Consider the following 15,453-nt stretch of genomic DNA (forward strand, 5'->3'; position numbering starts at 1 on the left):
CTTTGGAAAATCAGGACAGCAGAAATTATCATTTCAAAAACATGATGTTCACTTGTAGACGAAATGTCTGAAACTAGGGCAGTGAGCGAGTTTGCTAAGACGTAAGAGAAGATAGGCTACCATCAGGCTGAAGCAGACAGAATACAGAAATCCTCAGGGACTCACCCGGTGCAATCTTGGTTTGTAAACAGCCATTAAAATGACCAAATAAAGAGTTGTCAAAGACATACCCTCAGCTAAATATTCTGTAAAAACATGACTCTCGGGGTTGGCCTGTGTACATGGATCATAGACATTTAAAGAGATATAAATAACTTCCAGTTATACCATATGTGGCTGATTCATTTTGTTTCGTTTTGCTGAAAAATGTTATACTCCATTTTATGGGCTTTTTCCCCCTTTGAGGCAGTTTTTCCCTGGTGAGAAAAAGTGGTCTTCTTCTTCCTTAATTCCTGACCATTCTTCTCTCCATGTGGTTTTTATCTTGCGGCCTATTGACATAGCAGTTCGCATTAATTCATTGTCTCGTGTTAAAACAATGTCATGGACGCATGCATTGTTACTTTTTAAACGAAGGTAATTTGAAATTGGGTCTAGTCTATGAACGTAGGGAAATATTCACAGCATCCTTTAGATAGCTGCCTTAATTAAAACAAACAAAAACAGTAAGGCAATTAAAGAAGAAATGTTTGATCTAATCAGATGTCTTGTTGTTTGGGGGTTTTCTGTTTTGTTTTGGGCTTTGGTTTTGGTTTTAAGTACAACTTAAAGAGATGCTCCTGTGTGTCACAGAACTTGACATCAGTAGGTGCTACAGTTGCTTTCCTTACCTGAAATTGAGACCTTATTGAGACTATTCACTAGACAAATAGTCTCAGCATAATATAATTGCAGCCAGTCTATGGGCACCTATAGGAACCGAGTCTATAACCACACCAACAGAAGCGGGAAAAATAAGACAACATCTTTCTAAATACAAGCAAATACACTTGAAACGTCAAGGGTTGAGAAAATACTTCACGGTGAGCCAGATTCTTTGCAGGCATTAAGTCACTCTCACAGAGTGTAATGGGTAGACACTGAGAAGGCCCCAGGTATACGAATGCTATCAGAAGACCAGGGTACATTTTCCAAACTTTGCACCAAAGAGCGATAGTCCCTCTAAGATATTACAGGTGTTTCTTAAAAATTCATCTCAGTAGTCATAGAATAGAACCTCAGGAAATTCTTGCTTGACTAAAGGACTTTGCCTTGGCTATGCTGATGTGTGCTGGGGCGAAGAGTGAATCATATTATATACAGCCCTCTCCAGACTTATTCGACCCCAAGGAAGCTTTTCACAGAATATCTATTAGCATCTCACGGGGTCCCTAGTGCTTCGACGAACATGGTTTGGAAACTGTTGCATTTGTATAATGTGACAAAGCCCTTGGAGCTCTAGCTATAAATTAAGAGTGGAGAGATGGTCATTCTAAAGCAGTCCCAGTACCGGTGATATCGCCACAGGTAATATATGCCACACAACGACATTAGGTATTTTATTACAGCAACTCTCAGACTTCTAGCAGTCATCAGAAGTGGCAGGTTCGAGCCAAGTGACAAACAATTGTATTCTGTAACACCATTCGGGAGTATTTCTCAAGATCCCTTCACGTCCTGTTCCTCAAATTTTATGCAATTGTACATTCTTGATGCCAGGACTCTCTGGCTGTACATTTAATTTTCGGTTTTGTTTCAGAGCCTTGTCATTTCATCAATCAGAGCTATTCCATCTGCTGAAATGCTGACAAATCCAGCTGCTTTGTCACTTCTAATCAATTTCATTAATGTTTCCACGTTCTATTTCAATTAGCAGCCTATTCTTTGGACTGTTTGATGACTTGATATTACCTACTGTCTGCAGATTAAAAATCAAATTACAAATTGCTTTGTCCTTGACATGAAAAATCCTTCCTTCTTTACTGAATCATTTCTCTTTGGCACATTTACCCCTCTTAAGTTAAATTACACTCTACCATGCTGTGAAGTAAGGAGTTCAATTGTTATACAAGGAATGGATCCATACTGGGATGTTCATCTTGACATTCACTTAATCCTTATGCCCTCATTCAGAATTCAATCTTCTTTCATCTAAGGCTTTTCATTGTTGTGAATTTTTCCAGCCCATTAAACACCTACTTGAAATGTTATTTACTTGGCCAAAACCCTCATGCATTTTTTTAATTCATCAGACACAATACCTGTATTGTCTGCTGTCTACAATTCTTGACTTTGAAAACCATTGAAGAGGACCAGTTGGACAGATTCATCCTTGTTACTGATTCCACTACCACATAAACCCAAGCAATGATGAAGTAGTCATTTGAATGCGTTTCTTCAAGTAGATCTAACTTATCTTCCCTGCCTTTCTCCTCTTTCTTAACGTCGTGAAAATCCTTCTGCACTGACTTATTTGAATTGTATAGAAATGTACAGACTTTTATTTTTGTAGCCAAATGCAGAAATAGCACAGAATTTTGACTGTCCTTCCCCATGCCTCATGTCACAACTAACAGCATGGAGCTTTAGTAGCCTAAAGCTATACAGCAACAGCGCTGTGGGTCATATTTTTAACTTTAATGACAATCTGTAATTGCCTGCAGCCTGCCTTATTTCTGGCCCTGCTGATTTCTTGAGGACCTGTGATAACACAGCTCCAACTTGGCCCTCTAATCTGGCTCGTGCCCTCTTTTATGTGTTTTTTTTTTTTATATTTTTTCAGGGTTATCGGGTCTTACAGGAAAGTAGTCAAGAGTCTACAGCTCACCCTCCTTCTTCAGGGCATTCCAAGGAATTAGAATTTCCTTCCAGCCTGCAAGCTTTCATAACTGTCTGCCTTTTCCTGTGGCTGGAGTGGTGAAGGCTTGAATAGCAGAAGCTTTGCTTCAAATTGAACTGCCCGATACCGGCCTTGAAATCCCCTTTAGCTTTAATCTTTTTTAGACATTTGAAATTTTCAAAATACCACTTGTCAGGATAAGTTCTCTTTTCCTCTAGCATAACTGAATCACCTTTTGATTGTACTTAAGAGATGTTGTTATTTCATTCCTCCTAGAAATGTTACCTTCATTAAATGTTTGCAATGAACATCCATGCGTCCATTTATTAGACAAACACGGACTGAATACCAATCGAGTGTTAAGCACTGTCTTGGAAGTTACTAGAATTCAACAGAAAACAAAGAAGACATTGTCCCTGTCCTTCCCAAGGAGCTTACACTCTAGTGGGGGCCTACAATGGTTAGTGAGAGAGACATGATTGCTAGAGAGAAAGAGAGAGAGAGAGGAGGGGGCTGTGATATTACCATCGAACAAAGAATGACAATAAAGAGAGAGGCAGCATATCACCATGGTAAAGAGGATAGACAAAAGAGCCAGAACATGGGGTTCAAATCCTACCATCCCAATGAAGAGCTGTGACCCTGAGCAAGTGATTTAACTCATTGTGCCTCGTTTGTCTCATCGGTGCACTGGGGCAGTCATAGTTCTGCCTCAAAGGTTTGTTGTGAAAATCAAATAAGTTGCTACTGTAAGCCGTTTAAAACAGTGTCCAGCACATACAAGATTGCCACCGGCTTACTTGTCAAATTAAAATTAAATAACAGATCGTAGGAAAACACTATGATCTGGGAAGTGTATATTGCTCTGAGAGCCTACCGCAGGGCTGCCTAAGTTAGTCTGGGAGAAGTCACGGAAGGCTTCTTAGAGCAAGCTGAGATCTGAAGCCGGACAGAAGTAGCACCTCGAGGGTGGAAGAAAAGGGAACAGAGTGGTATCTATACAGCGAGAACCTGCGTGTCCATTAAGGACAGCTAAAAACAGCAAGGTGACAGTTTAGGGGCCAACTTGAAAAACTTTGGACTTAAAGTTCCAGAAAGCCAGAGGTCAAGAAGGTATATAATAATTATAATGGAGAAAAGTATAAGCATTGTGGGTAAAACAGGACAATAGCCCCAGATGCTAAAATTCAGAAGGTCCTTTAGATACTTGAAAGAGTAAACATAGAGCCAATAAAAGGTAGCGCCGCTGCTTCCCTGATTGTGAACCTCGGGGGCTAATTTCCCCATGAAGTGACACAGATTCAAAAGAAACAGCGGCTTCTTGGGGAAAAGCTAGGACATTCTGGAGGGACATCCCTACTTCCAACGCTGGGGCCACCTCCCCCAGCCCCACAAACACAAACACAAAACAAACACAGCATCGGGCGGGACTAGCTGGAGCAAGGGCTCATTCTTGGGTCAGTAACTCTTTCCATCAAGCCCTCTTTTGCAGGTTCCGGGAACTGACCACGACTTTGCGGTTCACGCAAGCCACGCTCCCTGCAGGGAGATGGATGTCGATGGCTTAAACGCTGCCCTTCCCGTGACCTGAAATAGACTTCAGGTTCCACCCCAGCACATTACTCTACTTCGATCACGCAGAATCATATGAAGTAACCATTTATGTAAGTCCAAAATGATGGAGTACCTGCAGTTTCATATGGTTAAACCCAATATATGTTACGGGGAATTTTTAGTTTGTTTCAGCGTTTCGCTGAAGGCTAAGCCACCCGGACCGCAAGTGGCTTCTTGGGCTCTCGGTGAACAGTTAAGTAGTGCAGAGCCTTCCCTGCATAGTGAAAGTCTCTTTATACACATACTCTAGGTGTTGGAAAAATTTGTCTTCTTTTAGAGAGCCAAATGTACCTTTTTATAAATTCCACGCATCGGTACCAGTTCTTTTCCTCTGAAGCTACCTGGAACAAATCATCTTCGCCTCCCACCAGAAAGTCCCGGACATCCCACGCATTCTCCAGTCTTCCTAGCTGCGTATCATCAGCGGGTTTGCCTAGGATGTCTCCCCTACTTTAACTTTAATCCACGAAACAGCACTCTGGATACCGTGTTTCAGCTTGTTGAGAGCCGCCCCCCCTCCCCCCCGCTATGCACTGAGACAGGCTACATAGCTTCTTCTAACTCCTTAGCCCTGAGATACCATACCCAGAGGTGGAGTGTTTACCAAAAAAAGTCTTCTGGTTTCAAGAAAGGCATTATGGTTTTAGGGCCATGATTCTGTGATGACATTGTTGTAAGTCCCTGTCACCGTTGAATCAAGCGGTTGATGGCATAGTGATTTGGGAGGAGTAGTCACTGTGTCTGTGACTGCGAACAACAGAAAACAAGACAGAGGGTGGCTGGACAATAAAGATTTTTTTTATTATTTGAGAGAGAGAGAGAGAGAGAGAGCAGGGGAGAGGGGCAGAGGGAGAGAGAGAGAATCTTCAGCAGGCTCCATGCTCAGCGTGGAGTCCCACACAGGGCTTAATCCCAAGACCCCGACCCCCCCGGATCCTGACCTGAGCCAAGATCAAGAGTCAGATGCCTCACGAAAAGATGCTCAACGTCGCTCCTCATCAGGGAAATACAAATCAAAACCACACTCAGATATCACCTCACGCCAGTCAGAGAGGCCAAAATGAACAAATCAGGAGACTATAGATGCTGGCGAGGATGTGGAGAAACGGGAACCCTCTTGCACTGTTGGTGGGAATGCAAATTGGTGCAGCCACTCTGGAAAGCAGTGTGGGGAGATTCCTCAGAAAATTAAAAATAGACCTACCTTTGACCCAGCAATAGCACTACTAGGAATTTACCCAAGGGATACAGGAGTGCTGATGCATAGGGGCACTTGTACCCCAATGTTTACAGCAGCACTCTCAACAATAGCCAAATTGTGGAAAGAGCCTAAATGTCCATCAACTGATGAATGGATAAAAAATTGTGGTTTATATACATAATGGAGTACTACGTGGCAATGAGAAAGAACGAAATATGGCCCTTTGTAGCAACGTGGATGGAACTGGAGAGTGTGATGCTAAGTGAAATAAGCCATACAGAGAAAGACAGATACCATATGGTTTCACTCTTAGGTGGATCCTGAGAAACTTAACAGAAACCCATGGGGGAGGGGAAGGGAAAAAAAAAAAAAAACAGGTTAGAGTGGGAGAGAGCCAAAGCATAAGAGACTCTTAAAAACTGAGAACAAACTGAGGGCTGATGGGGGTGGGAGGGAGGGGAGGGTGGTTGATGGGCATTGAGGAGGGCACCTGTTGGGATGAGCACTGGGTGTTGTATGGAAACCAATTTGACAATAAATTTCATATATTGAAAAAAAATTAAAAAATAAAAATAAATAAAAAATAGTCAACACAGAAAAAAAAAAAAAGTCAGATGCCTAACCAGCTGAGCCACCCAAGCGCCCCTTGGCAATAAAGACTTTAAAAATTATTTTACACAAGACCACGGAGGTAGGTGTTTCGGGGGCTTTGTAATTCAGAATGTGGAAAGGCATCTCTGAAATTTTCCTGTTTTCCTTTGTCACCAGATGGCAAGCTCCGACAACCTTGACCTTACGTGACATCATCCAAAGGAGAAAGCAAGGAGATGGAGGAGGGAGAGAAACAAATAATGCTTTTTTACCTGATGGCTGCTTATCGGGAAGGACCAGCTTTCCCAGGTGTCCTTATAGCTTACTGATCAAAACGGGTCACACGCCTATCACGCTATGCCACTGCTTCTCCAAGCGGTGGAAACTGCTTCTCAAAGTGTGGTCTTCAGACCAGCAGCATTGGCATCACCTGGACACGTAAAAAATACGAACTCTCAGGCCCCATGCCACGCCTGCTAAATCAGAAATTCCAGAGTCAGGGCCTGAGATTCTGGGTTAGAACAAGTTCTCCAGTGATTCATGCTAGGGTTTGACAGCCACGGCCCCAGTCACTGGCAAAGGAAAATCAGATGCTTCACCAACCACTTTTCATCCATTAAAACTGGGCACATCGGGGCCTGAATTAAAACTGGGCTTGTGGTGGCCGAAAGGGAGGAGAGGAGGCCAGAGGTGAGGAGTGAAAGTGGAGAAAAAAATGGGAGGAGGAGGAAGAGGAGCAAGAGAGCCCCAGTCCTCGCGGAAATGGGGACTAGAGGTAGATCTCAACTCAAACTGAGCCTGTTGCTGGAAAAGCGTGTAAAATCATTGATTTTTGCAGTTTACAGGGAGCCAATGCAACTAATACAAAGCTGGAGGAAATCAGTTTTCTAATGAAAAATAGACTTGATTACTCTACTTCAAATGTAATTTGGGAGAGTGATAAGTACTATACCATGCGCATTTGCCAAGAAGTGATACACGCTGCAAAAATCAGCAGTTAATTAGAACTTCAGTGAAGTGCCAGTTTTCATAGGGAGTACAAGATAGGGGAAGGGATGCCATTTAGCAAAATGAAAATTAATGGCTTTGTGCCTCTTCCTACTTTTGAAGAACTGGCTTTACATCTACCAAACGGTATTAGAAAATGTGCAAAGTAGGGGGGCCTGGGTGGCTCAATCGGTTAAACGTCTGACCGGCTCAGGTCATGATCTCACGGTCCATGAGTTCGAGCCCCGCGTCGGGCTCTGTGCTGATGGCTTGGAGCCTGCTTCGGATTCTGTGTCTCCCTCGCTCTCTGCCCCTCCCCCATTCACACGGTGTCTCCCTCTCAAAATTAAGTAAACATTTTTAAAAATTTTAATAAAGAAGAAAATGTGCCAAGTTTACTTTCCAATCGTCTGTGGCCACGCTGCCCGTATGGTAGCCACTAGGAACATGTGGCTGTTGAGTATATGAAATGCGACTAGTGCTAACTGAGATGTCCTGTAAGTATGAAAGGCACCCCGGATTTCAAACGCTTAAAACAAAAATAAGAATGTAAAAAAAAAAAAATCTCATTAACAGTTTTTATATTGATAGCATGTTGAAAGAATAATATTATGATATATTGGGTTTAATAAAATGCATTAAAATTAACTTTACCATGTTTCTTTTCCCTTTTTTTGTGCAACTGCTATAACACTGAGAATTAAATATGTTGTCTGCCTTACATTTGGATTAAGTAGTAGCACTGAGAGTTTACATATTTGATGTAGTAAATCTACTTCAGTCAAACTCATGGAAACTTTTTTTCAAATATCAACCAAGCCAGTCAAAAGGAAATAGGGGGAATTTGTAGTTGCCCATGACATAGGATCTGAGAAACTCCAGTCAATAAAACATTCCCATCCACAAGTCCTTTATTACCTCCAAGAGTTCATGTCTTCCAATTAACCACGTTTTCCTTTTTCCTTAACTGTCTTCACTTACTACATAAATATACTCATGAGAGGACTAATATACTAAATATACATAAACTGGGAATGAGAAAAGACTTTTGGAGATCTTCAATTTCCATTTCTTCCCTTTCCTAAAAAAAAAAAAATCATCTGCTCAAGATCAAGTGCAGTCAAGATGTTGACCCAGTTCTGGGTTCTCACTTCTCTTACTTCTTTTCACTTTACAGTAAATAAATAAATAAACATGTACTTCTCACCCACCACAAATATTCCAATGGTGCATTTCCTGGGGTGGCATTCAGGGGAGATCTAACAGTGGATCTATTTGGTGTTAGTTTTGAGAAAGTGAATGATTCAGTGAATGAATAAGAAATTCTTCTCCAAGTTACTCAGGTAGTTTTTTTTTGTTTCCAACAATATTGAAGGAAGAATCAGTTTTCCACTGATATTTATTAATGTTTCTCAGAAGAAATTGCTGAGTACTTTGCTTTTTGCATACAATTCGGAAGCAGTTAAAAAAAAGTGATTGACATTGTGATAACAGCATTCTTTCTTTTTTTTAAGTTTATTTATTTATATTGAGAGAGAGAGAGAGAGGGAGAGAGAGAATCCCAGGCAGACTCCAAGCTATCAGCACAGAGCCCAATGCAGAGCTTGAACCCATGAACATTGAGATCATGACCTGAGCTGAAATCAAAAGTCTGATGCTTAACCAACTGAGCCACCCAGGTGCCCAACAATATCTTTCTAATAGCAATCTCTTTGTTCACGTGAACAAGGTTTGTCAGCATTTGCATCTATAAAATTAACAAATGGGGTGTTACTGGTGCCGAACCCTGTTTCATTTTTATCACTAAACATTATACATTAAAGGATACTGAAGTGTCCCCTTGGTGGCTCAGTCAGTTGAGCATCCGACTTCGGCTCAGGTCACGATCGCACGGTCTGTGGGTTCGAGCCCTGTGTCAGGTTCCGTGCTGACAGCTCGGAGCCTGGGGCCTGCTTCAGATTCTGTGTCTCCCTTTCTTTCTACCCCTCCCCTGCTTGTGTTCTATCTCTCAAAAATAAATAAACATTAAAAAAAAGGGATACTAAGCTAACTGACTTCTTTAAAGCTCCATACATTGCATTTAAAAATTCATTGCTGATAAAATCATACTTTGAAGTTTAATAATTATCAAAATTTATAATATATTTATGTCAACTCCATGCTAATAGTACTTTTAAAGATAATTCAGCAGTGGGGAAGGATAATTTCAACTTGAAGCCTTTTGAAATTTTTTAAATGTTAAATTTCAGTTGACAACTATTTTCTTGTTGCAGAGAATTATGATGAAATAATCAATAAGCCTAAATTTCTGTGACATAAATGGAATGGAAGTCAGAGTTCAAGGAAGCAAAGGAAATAATTAGAATTTCCAACTTTTAAAAGAGGGCTTGTTCATCTGTTTCTTAAATGGATAATGGTAGATAGGAATCAAAGCCCATAGTCTTTGGTTTCATTGGACTCATGGAATAATTTCTTCTCTTTATTTTAAAATAATCAATGTTTGGGGCTCCTGGGTGGCTCAGTCGGTTGAGTGTCCGACTTCGGCTCAGGTCCTGATCTCACGGTCTGTGAGTTTGAGCCCCGCGTCGGGCTCTGTGCTGACAGCTCAGAGCCTGGAGCCTGCTTCAGATTCTGTGTCTCCCTCTCTCTCTGACCCTCCCCCGTTCATGCACTGTCTCTCTCTGTCTCAAAAACTAAATAAGTATTAAAAATACAAAATAAATAAATAAATAAATAAAATAATCAATGTTTGTAATATATACAAAAGTATGTTATTTGAAGCTACTGTTTAAACTTATGTCAAACAGTTTAGATATCAACTTTAAAATGTGCAAAGTGACAGAATTTTTCAAAATTATGTTCAAGGGTATAAGGGAGAAAGTTTGAAGACCACTCAGCTCTCAACCCTGCCTGCATCAAAGCCATAAATGGCCAGACTCCACCCAGGAAAAATGAAGTCAGAATCTCTGGGAGCATCCTCCCTACCCTGCCTAAACTCATTATAGTCACTTGAGCCAGAGTTGAAAACCACTGTCATGGAGTGAATTAGCTTTTCCTCTCACCTTCCTCTGGGACAGAAAGGGTCTGGAAAAGCACATGGAATGGGTACAGAACAAGGAAAGGAGAAAATCAAAAGAGGAGATAGGGACACCTAGGTGGCTCAGTTGGTTGGATGTCCAACTCTTGATTTCAGCTCAGGTCATGATCTCACAGCTCATGAGTCCAAGCCCTGCATTGGGGCCTGCTTGGGATTCTCTATCTGTCTCTCTGTCTCTCTTTCCCTGCCCCTCCTCCACTCATTCTCTTCCTCTCTCTCTCTCTTTCCCTCTCTCAAAATAAATAAATAAACTTAAAAAAAAAAAGAGGGGAAAGAAGCAGGGGGTGGTGGGGGAAAGCAGGAAACAGAAAGCATTGAAAGTCATCCCATCCCACTCCATCCAACTTTGCCAAAGAATAACCCCGCCTCTAATCAATAATGATTGAGTCAGTACCAGTGACTCTTGGGAAGTACATTTGTCCTTTTTTATTTTTTTGTATTATTGTAATATTTACAAAATAAATGTTCAGTAAAAGTCATTTAGATGAATTCTTGTTGTTTATCTGATAATGAAACCTCTTTTATCTAATGAATATTGATTCTCACCCATCTTATGCCAGTTCCTTCTCCATCATCTTCTCAATATTCAGTCCAAAAAGAATGGCCTCATCCTTGTTTGGGGTATAATGTTTCCAACACCAAGGACTTGGGAATAAACACTGTTCTCTAGCTGTTAGAAAATGCCTACTACTTTGCTATGGGATATTTCACTTGAGAAGTCCTCCGTGATGCTTCTCGTACATATGGTTTCATCCATCTTTCTTTTTTTTTTTTTTTAACCATCTTGTAAGTGATAAATTCCATACCTCCTCTGTTCTGACATCACTGGATTCTGACTGTCCATAGGTAATCGGTACTGTTTTGATGCCTCTGCTGTTGACACTCGTGGCAATTTCTTTAAACAGTAGTCACCTGTGGGAACCAAATTATTCTACATGATCTTCAAAGGCTGTCAGAAGATGCTTTCTTGAAATTTTATCACTTCGTGAACAAATGTGAAATCCTTGGTAAAGCCATGGGTTTCTTTATATTTATGATGTTGGAAGCCCTTCTCAACCTGACTACCTACAGTACATACTTGCTGTGAATGTTTTCTTTCAGTTCATATAAGCACAATGCTGGACAGCAGCCAAATTATTTCCTCACTCGGGGAAAACAATGTATTGTTACGCACATTTTATTGATTTCATACAACATTTTTCAAGTCAAGAAAGAAGTAGGATTCCCGAAAAGCGAACACCATAGTCCTCCTCCTCATCACAACCCCCAGCTAGGCAAATGCTTGAAAGAAATGCCTTAAATATTTTAAATCCAGCTGTGTGAACTTGTCACGTGGAAGGCCCCTCCAAATCATTAAGCAAACTGTCTGAGGCATAGCTGACACTTTTAGCCCTCACCTGACAAATCTGACAAGAGTCACTGTGTTAACTAACCCCTAACTCATCCTCTGGAGCCCTTCCTCTTCTCTATGAATGGCTCCTGCATTCAAGGCTCCTGGAAAGTTTTCTTCAACCACGATAATCTGGGGATAATCTCAAGCTGTTGGCTTTGTCCAGCTTTTGCCTGTAAAGACTAACATTTTATGCTGGACTTCACCAGTGAGGGATAGATTAAACAGAAGTAGCAAATTGTTGAAAGGTTTTTAAGGACCCTGAGTTTGATAGGTAACTGTGACCCCAGGCCCCTCACGTCCATCTTCTGCATTCTCTACGTCAAACTGTGGCCAAATCTAATTGAGTTTATTTGTCTCCTTCTACTCCCATGGCCACTGCCCCCTCAGCCCAGGCTCTGCCTCCCTCACCTAGGTTTTTGTGACAACTGCTAACAGATCTCTTTGCCCTGGGCTTTTCCTCTCTCTAATTTGATCTCCATATGGTTGCTTATGTTATCTTCAGAAAGCACAGCTCTGATCACAAACTTCCTTTTTCACAACGTTTTGAAGGCTCCTCGCTGCACACAGAACCAAACCCAAAACTTTCTCACTTGGCTTTTAAAACCACGCACGCTCACCAGATCCAACATTTCTAAAGGGCCTCGTTTTCCAGGCACTCATGTAAATGCCAAAGGTTATAAAAAGCAACAAGAATATTAAGCATTTGTTGGTAGTAAGAGATAAAAAAGAATCAAACACGGTTCTTACCAGCAGAAGTTCTCTTCTACCTGGGACACAAGCAAATCCTAAGAGAGAGGCTTATTGTATTCCACTGCTAATTCCCACACACAGTTCCACCCGTTTGTCCCCCACACACTGTTGGCAGGAATCCTCTCCTCCAGCCATTCAGGAAAACGCCTAATCCTTAAAGACACACAACACTCCACTACCTCTGCATGTTCGCTCATTTGGTCCTCTCCATCTGGAAGCCTTCTGCCTCCACGTCCTTCCCGGGGGGCATCCATCGTGCCAGCTCTCCTCCAATTCAAACGATTCCTTAGGGCTCTCTCAGAGCCCCTCAGCCAGATTGATACCCCCTCGCCTTCCCCCACGGTGTGTCTGGTGACATTAAACACCTATCGTAATAGGTTGTATTATAGGGCACCTGGGTGGCTCAGTCAGTTAAGCGTCCAACTCTTGATTTTGGCTCACGTCCTGATCTCACAACTGTGGGATGGAGCCCTGAGTTGGGTCCCCGCCTGGGCAGGGAGCCTGCTCACGATTCTTTCCCTCTCCCTCTGCCCCTGTTCAGCTCTCACGTGCAGCTGCTCTCTCTTTTAAATAAACAAACAAATAAATAAAGTGTTACATTACTACTTCTTGTCCACTAAATTTGAAAGACCTTAAAAGCATGGATTTTATCTTTTTTTTTCCCCACTATGTCTCCCAAGGTACCCAGAGCCTTACATATAGATAATCCCCAACAAATAGTTGATAATTGGCAGTAAATTCTTTAGCAAGGGTCCTTGACAAGGTTGTACTTGATATATTGCTTCCTCTTGTTGAAATTCGACGCCACTGTTTTCCACGTCGTATTAAGATTTAGCTGCAAATACCCACTAAAGTTTTTTATAGCTTCTTTAACCAGATTGCGAGGCAATTCTTTTTTAGCCAGCAACATAATGTGGGGAAAGACAATGTTCCTTTTCTTTAATGAGTTCTGCAATCACAGATTTCCTTGGCTATGCCTTTCTTTCGTGATCCTTGATCCACATGGTGATGCTGTAACCATGGTAGACAGAGCCACAAAGCGGTCCCAATTCTAAATATTGGTTGGCCAAAACAAAACAAAAGTTCTCATCAAATTAAAAGTTCTAATTAAATGGCGCGGGTAAATTCCAGGTTTATGAACTGTTACCATCTTCTGCTTTGGATAGAGTTACTTTTGGGCTCCATAACACAAAAGCCATGCCTGTGCAATGACAAAATAGTCATCAATGACGTTTTTAAAAAATCAATTCTCAAACCTGGCGGGGGGGGGGGGTGATGAAATAACCAAAGGAGTTTTTCTTATCTCATATAGACAGTATGGTTGACTAAAGTGTGATTTTCTGCTCTTCACCTCACTATTTTGTTACCTTGTACATAAGAAACATTTTTGGATAAAAAAGTACCATATTAAGCTTTGCTCAGTGGCAGTATCGTAGCCAATGAGGTTTATCCGAGGCGCGATTATTGCTAATTGAAAAAAGTACCATATTAAACTCTCTGGTGGGTATAAGAAAGATAAGCTGAGATCTTCAACCTTCAAAATTACTCAGTATTTGGGAAGACAAGATAAATCCATGCAAAAAAAAGTGAATTCATTGTTGTCAAATACAACAACAAAGCAAAGAGGTCACAAAAGAGCATCAGACTGATTGATTTCTAGGTATGCTCCATAATTAGGACTGTATACTCAGCTAATGGGAAGGTCACTAAGAATTGGGGTGGCCCAGAGGGCTAATGGGAAGGCTAGTTTAACTGAACAAGAAACTTTAAATGGGATACTAATTTTAAGAATGAAAATAAGCTTATATCTATAATTATTGAAAATGAAGTCACAGATGCTAAGGGTCTAGGTTACTTCAAGATTCCGTAAGCCCTACAGAGTCTGGAAAGACATGCAGGTACAGTCTGTAGCTACAAAGGAAATAGTCTTAACTGTCCTATGATCACAAACACTCATGGGGTACCGATGATGGCACGCAGGATGTTTCTTTGTTTCTCCCAGCTGTTGCCATCAGACCACACCAGCCGCCTCACTGAGCATCCCTTTACTCTTCCGCTTCCTCTTCGCGTTCAGCCTCTCCCACCACACACACAGGCTTTTTTTCCTCTATTTCCTCCCCATCAGGTGTCAGTTTTCAAAGTACTGAGTTTTGTTTCTAGCTGCACCATGGATGAGCCAGAGCAGAGCTGTTTAATGGGCCTTGGAGGAGACTTCACTTAGGAAGTTACAAAGTATGCCCACCCCCAGCCTGAAACAAACCTACAAATACATTTCACTTTGGACTGCGCAGTGTAGGAATTTCTTTTAATTAATTTCTATCTTTTTAAAATTAGGAAATTTTCAGATTCTTCCCTTAAAGAAACCCAGAATATCCACAATACCGCAGTTGAGGAATGACTGCTCGCTTTTAGGTGGAGATAAGCTTTTTAGTTTTCCCTGTTCCTCAAAGCTCCCCACTATTTACATTTCCTGTGGTCTTATAAACCTTTTTCTTGGGCATCCCTGCTTCTCAGACGAGAGCATCTATGTGAACAACAAAACTTTCTTTTGTTATTATCAACCACTCTTAATATTATAATGTAGACTCATTATGCTAAAAAAAAAAAAAATCTGTGTCTCTATTCTGTGTATCTGAAGATGTTCCCAAGATCTGATTCCATGGTAGTTATAAAGTGGACAACTTTCTAAGAGGCACTTATCTGTCAAATCACTAGGGTACCGCAGAGTGCTCATTATGTAAGGTACTAATCAATTACCAAAGGTGTGTTAAAAAAAAAAAAAAAAAAAGTATCTTCCACAGGAAAAAAACAGATCAAAGCATAGCCACTGGAAAATTCTAAATCCATAAATAATTTCACTCTTCTGTTACCTCCAGAATAAATTTCAAATTCTCAGACTGAGAGAATGTGAAGCCCTGCACTCTGTGACTCCGTCTTTCCAGAATTAGCTCGCATCTCCCCACTGCCTCCCCAGTCTGAGGCCGCATCATCTGCTGCCTGTT

At 41.3% G+C, this 15,453-nt stretch overlaps 1 long non-coding RNA gene and 1 pseudogene across 1 annotated transcript in view; one reads left to right on the forward strand and one right to left on the reverse strand.

Annotated features, from left to right (window-relative positions):
- Positions 1 to 12,442, reverse strand: part of LOC125911352 (uncharacterized) — a 64,681-nt gene extending 52,239 nt beyond the window's left edge. Inside the window, exons 1-2 of the long non-coding RNA XR_007454322.1 lie at positions 11,115 to 12,442; positions 6,497 to 6,654 (exon numbers count right to left, since the gene is read on the reverse strand). This is a non-coding gene — a long non-coding RNA (uncharacterized LOC125911352). The remainder of the gene's footprint in view (positions 1 to 6,496; positions 6,655 to 11,114) is intronic.
- Positions 12,443 to 13,861: 1,419 nt separating this feature from the next.
- On the forward strand, positions 13,862 to 14,012 carry LOC125912045 (uncharacterized; annotated as a pseudogene).
- The last annotated feature ends 1,441 nt before the right edge of the window (positions 14,013 to 15,453 follow it).

Source organism: Panthera uncia, assembly GCF_023721935.1.
Source record: "Panthera uncia isolate 11264 chromosome C1 unlocalized genomic scaffold, Puncia_PCG_1.0 HiC_scaffold_3, whole genome shotgun sequence".
Classification (NCBI taxonomy): Eukaryota; Metazoa; Chordata; class Mammalia; order Carnivora; family Felidae; genus Panthera; species Panthera uncia.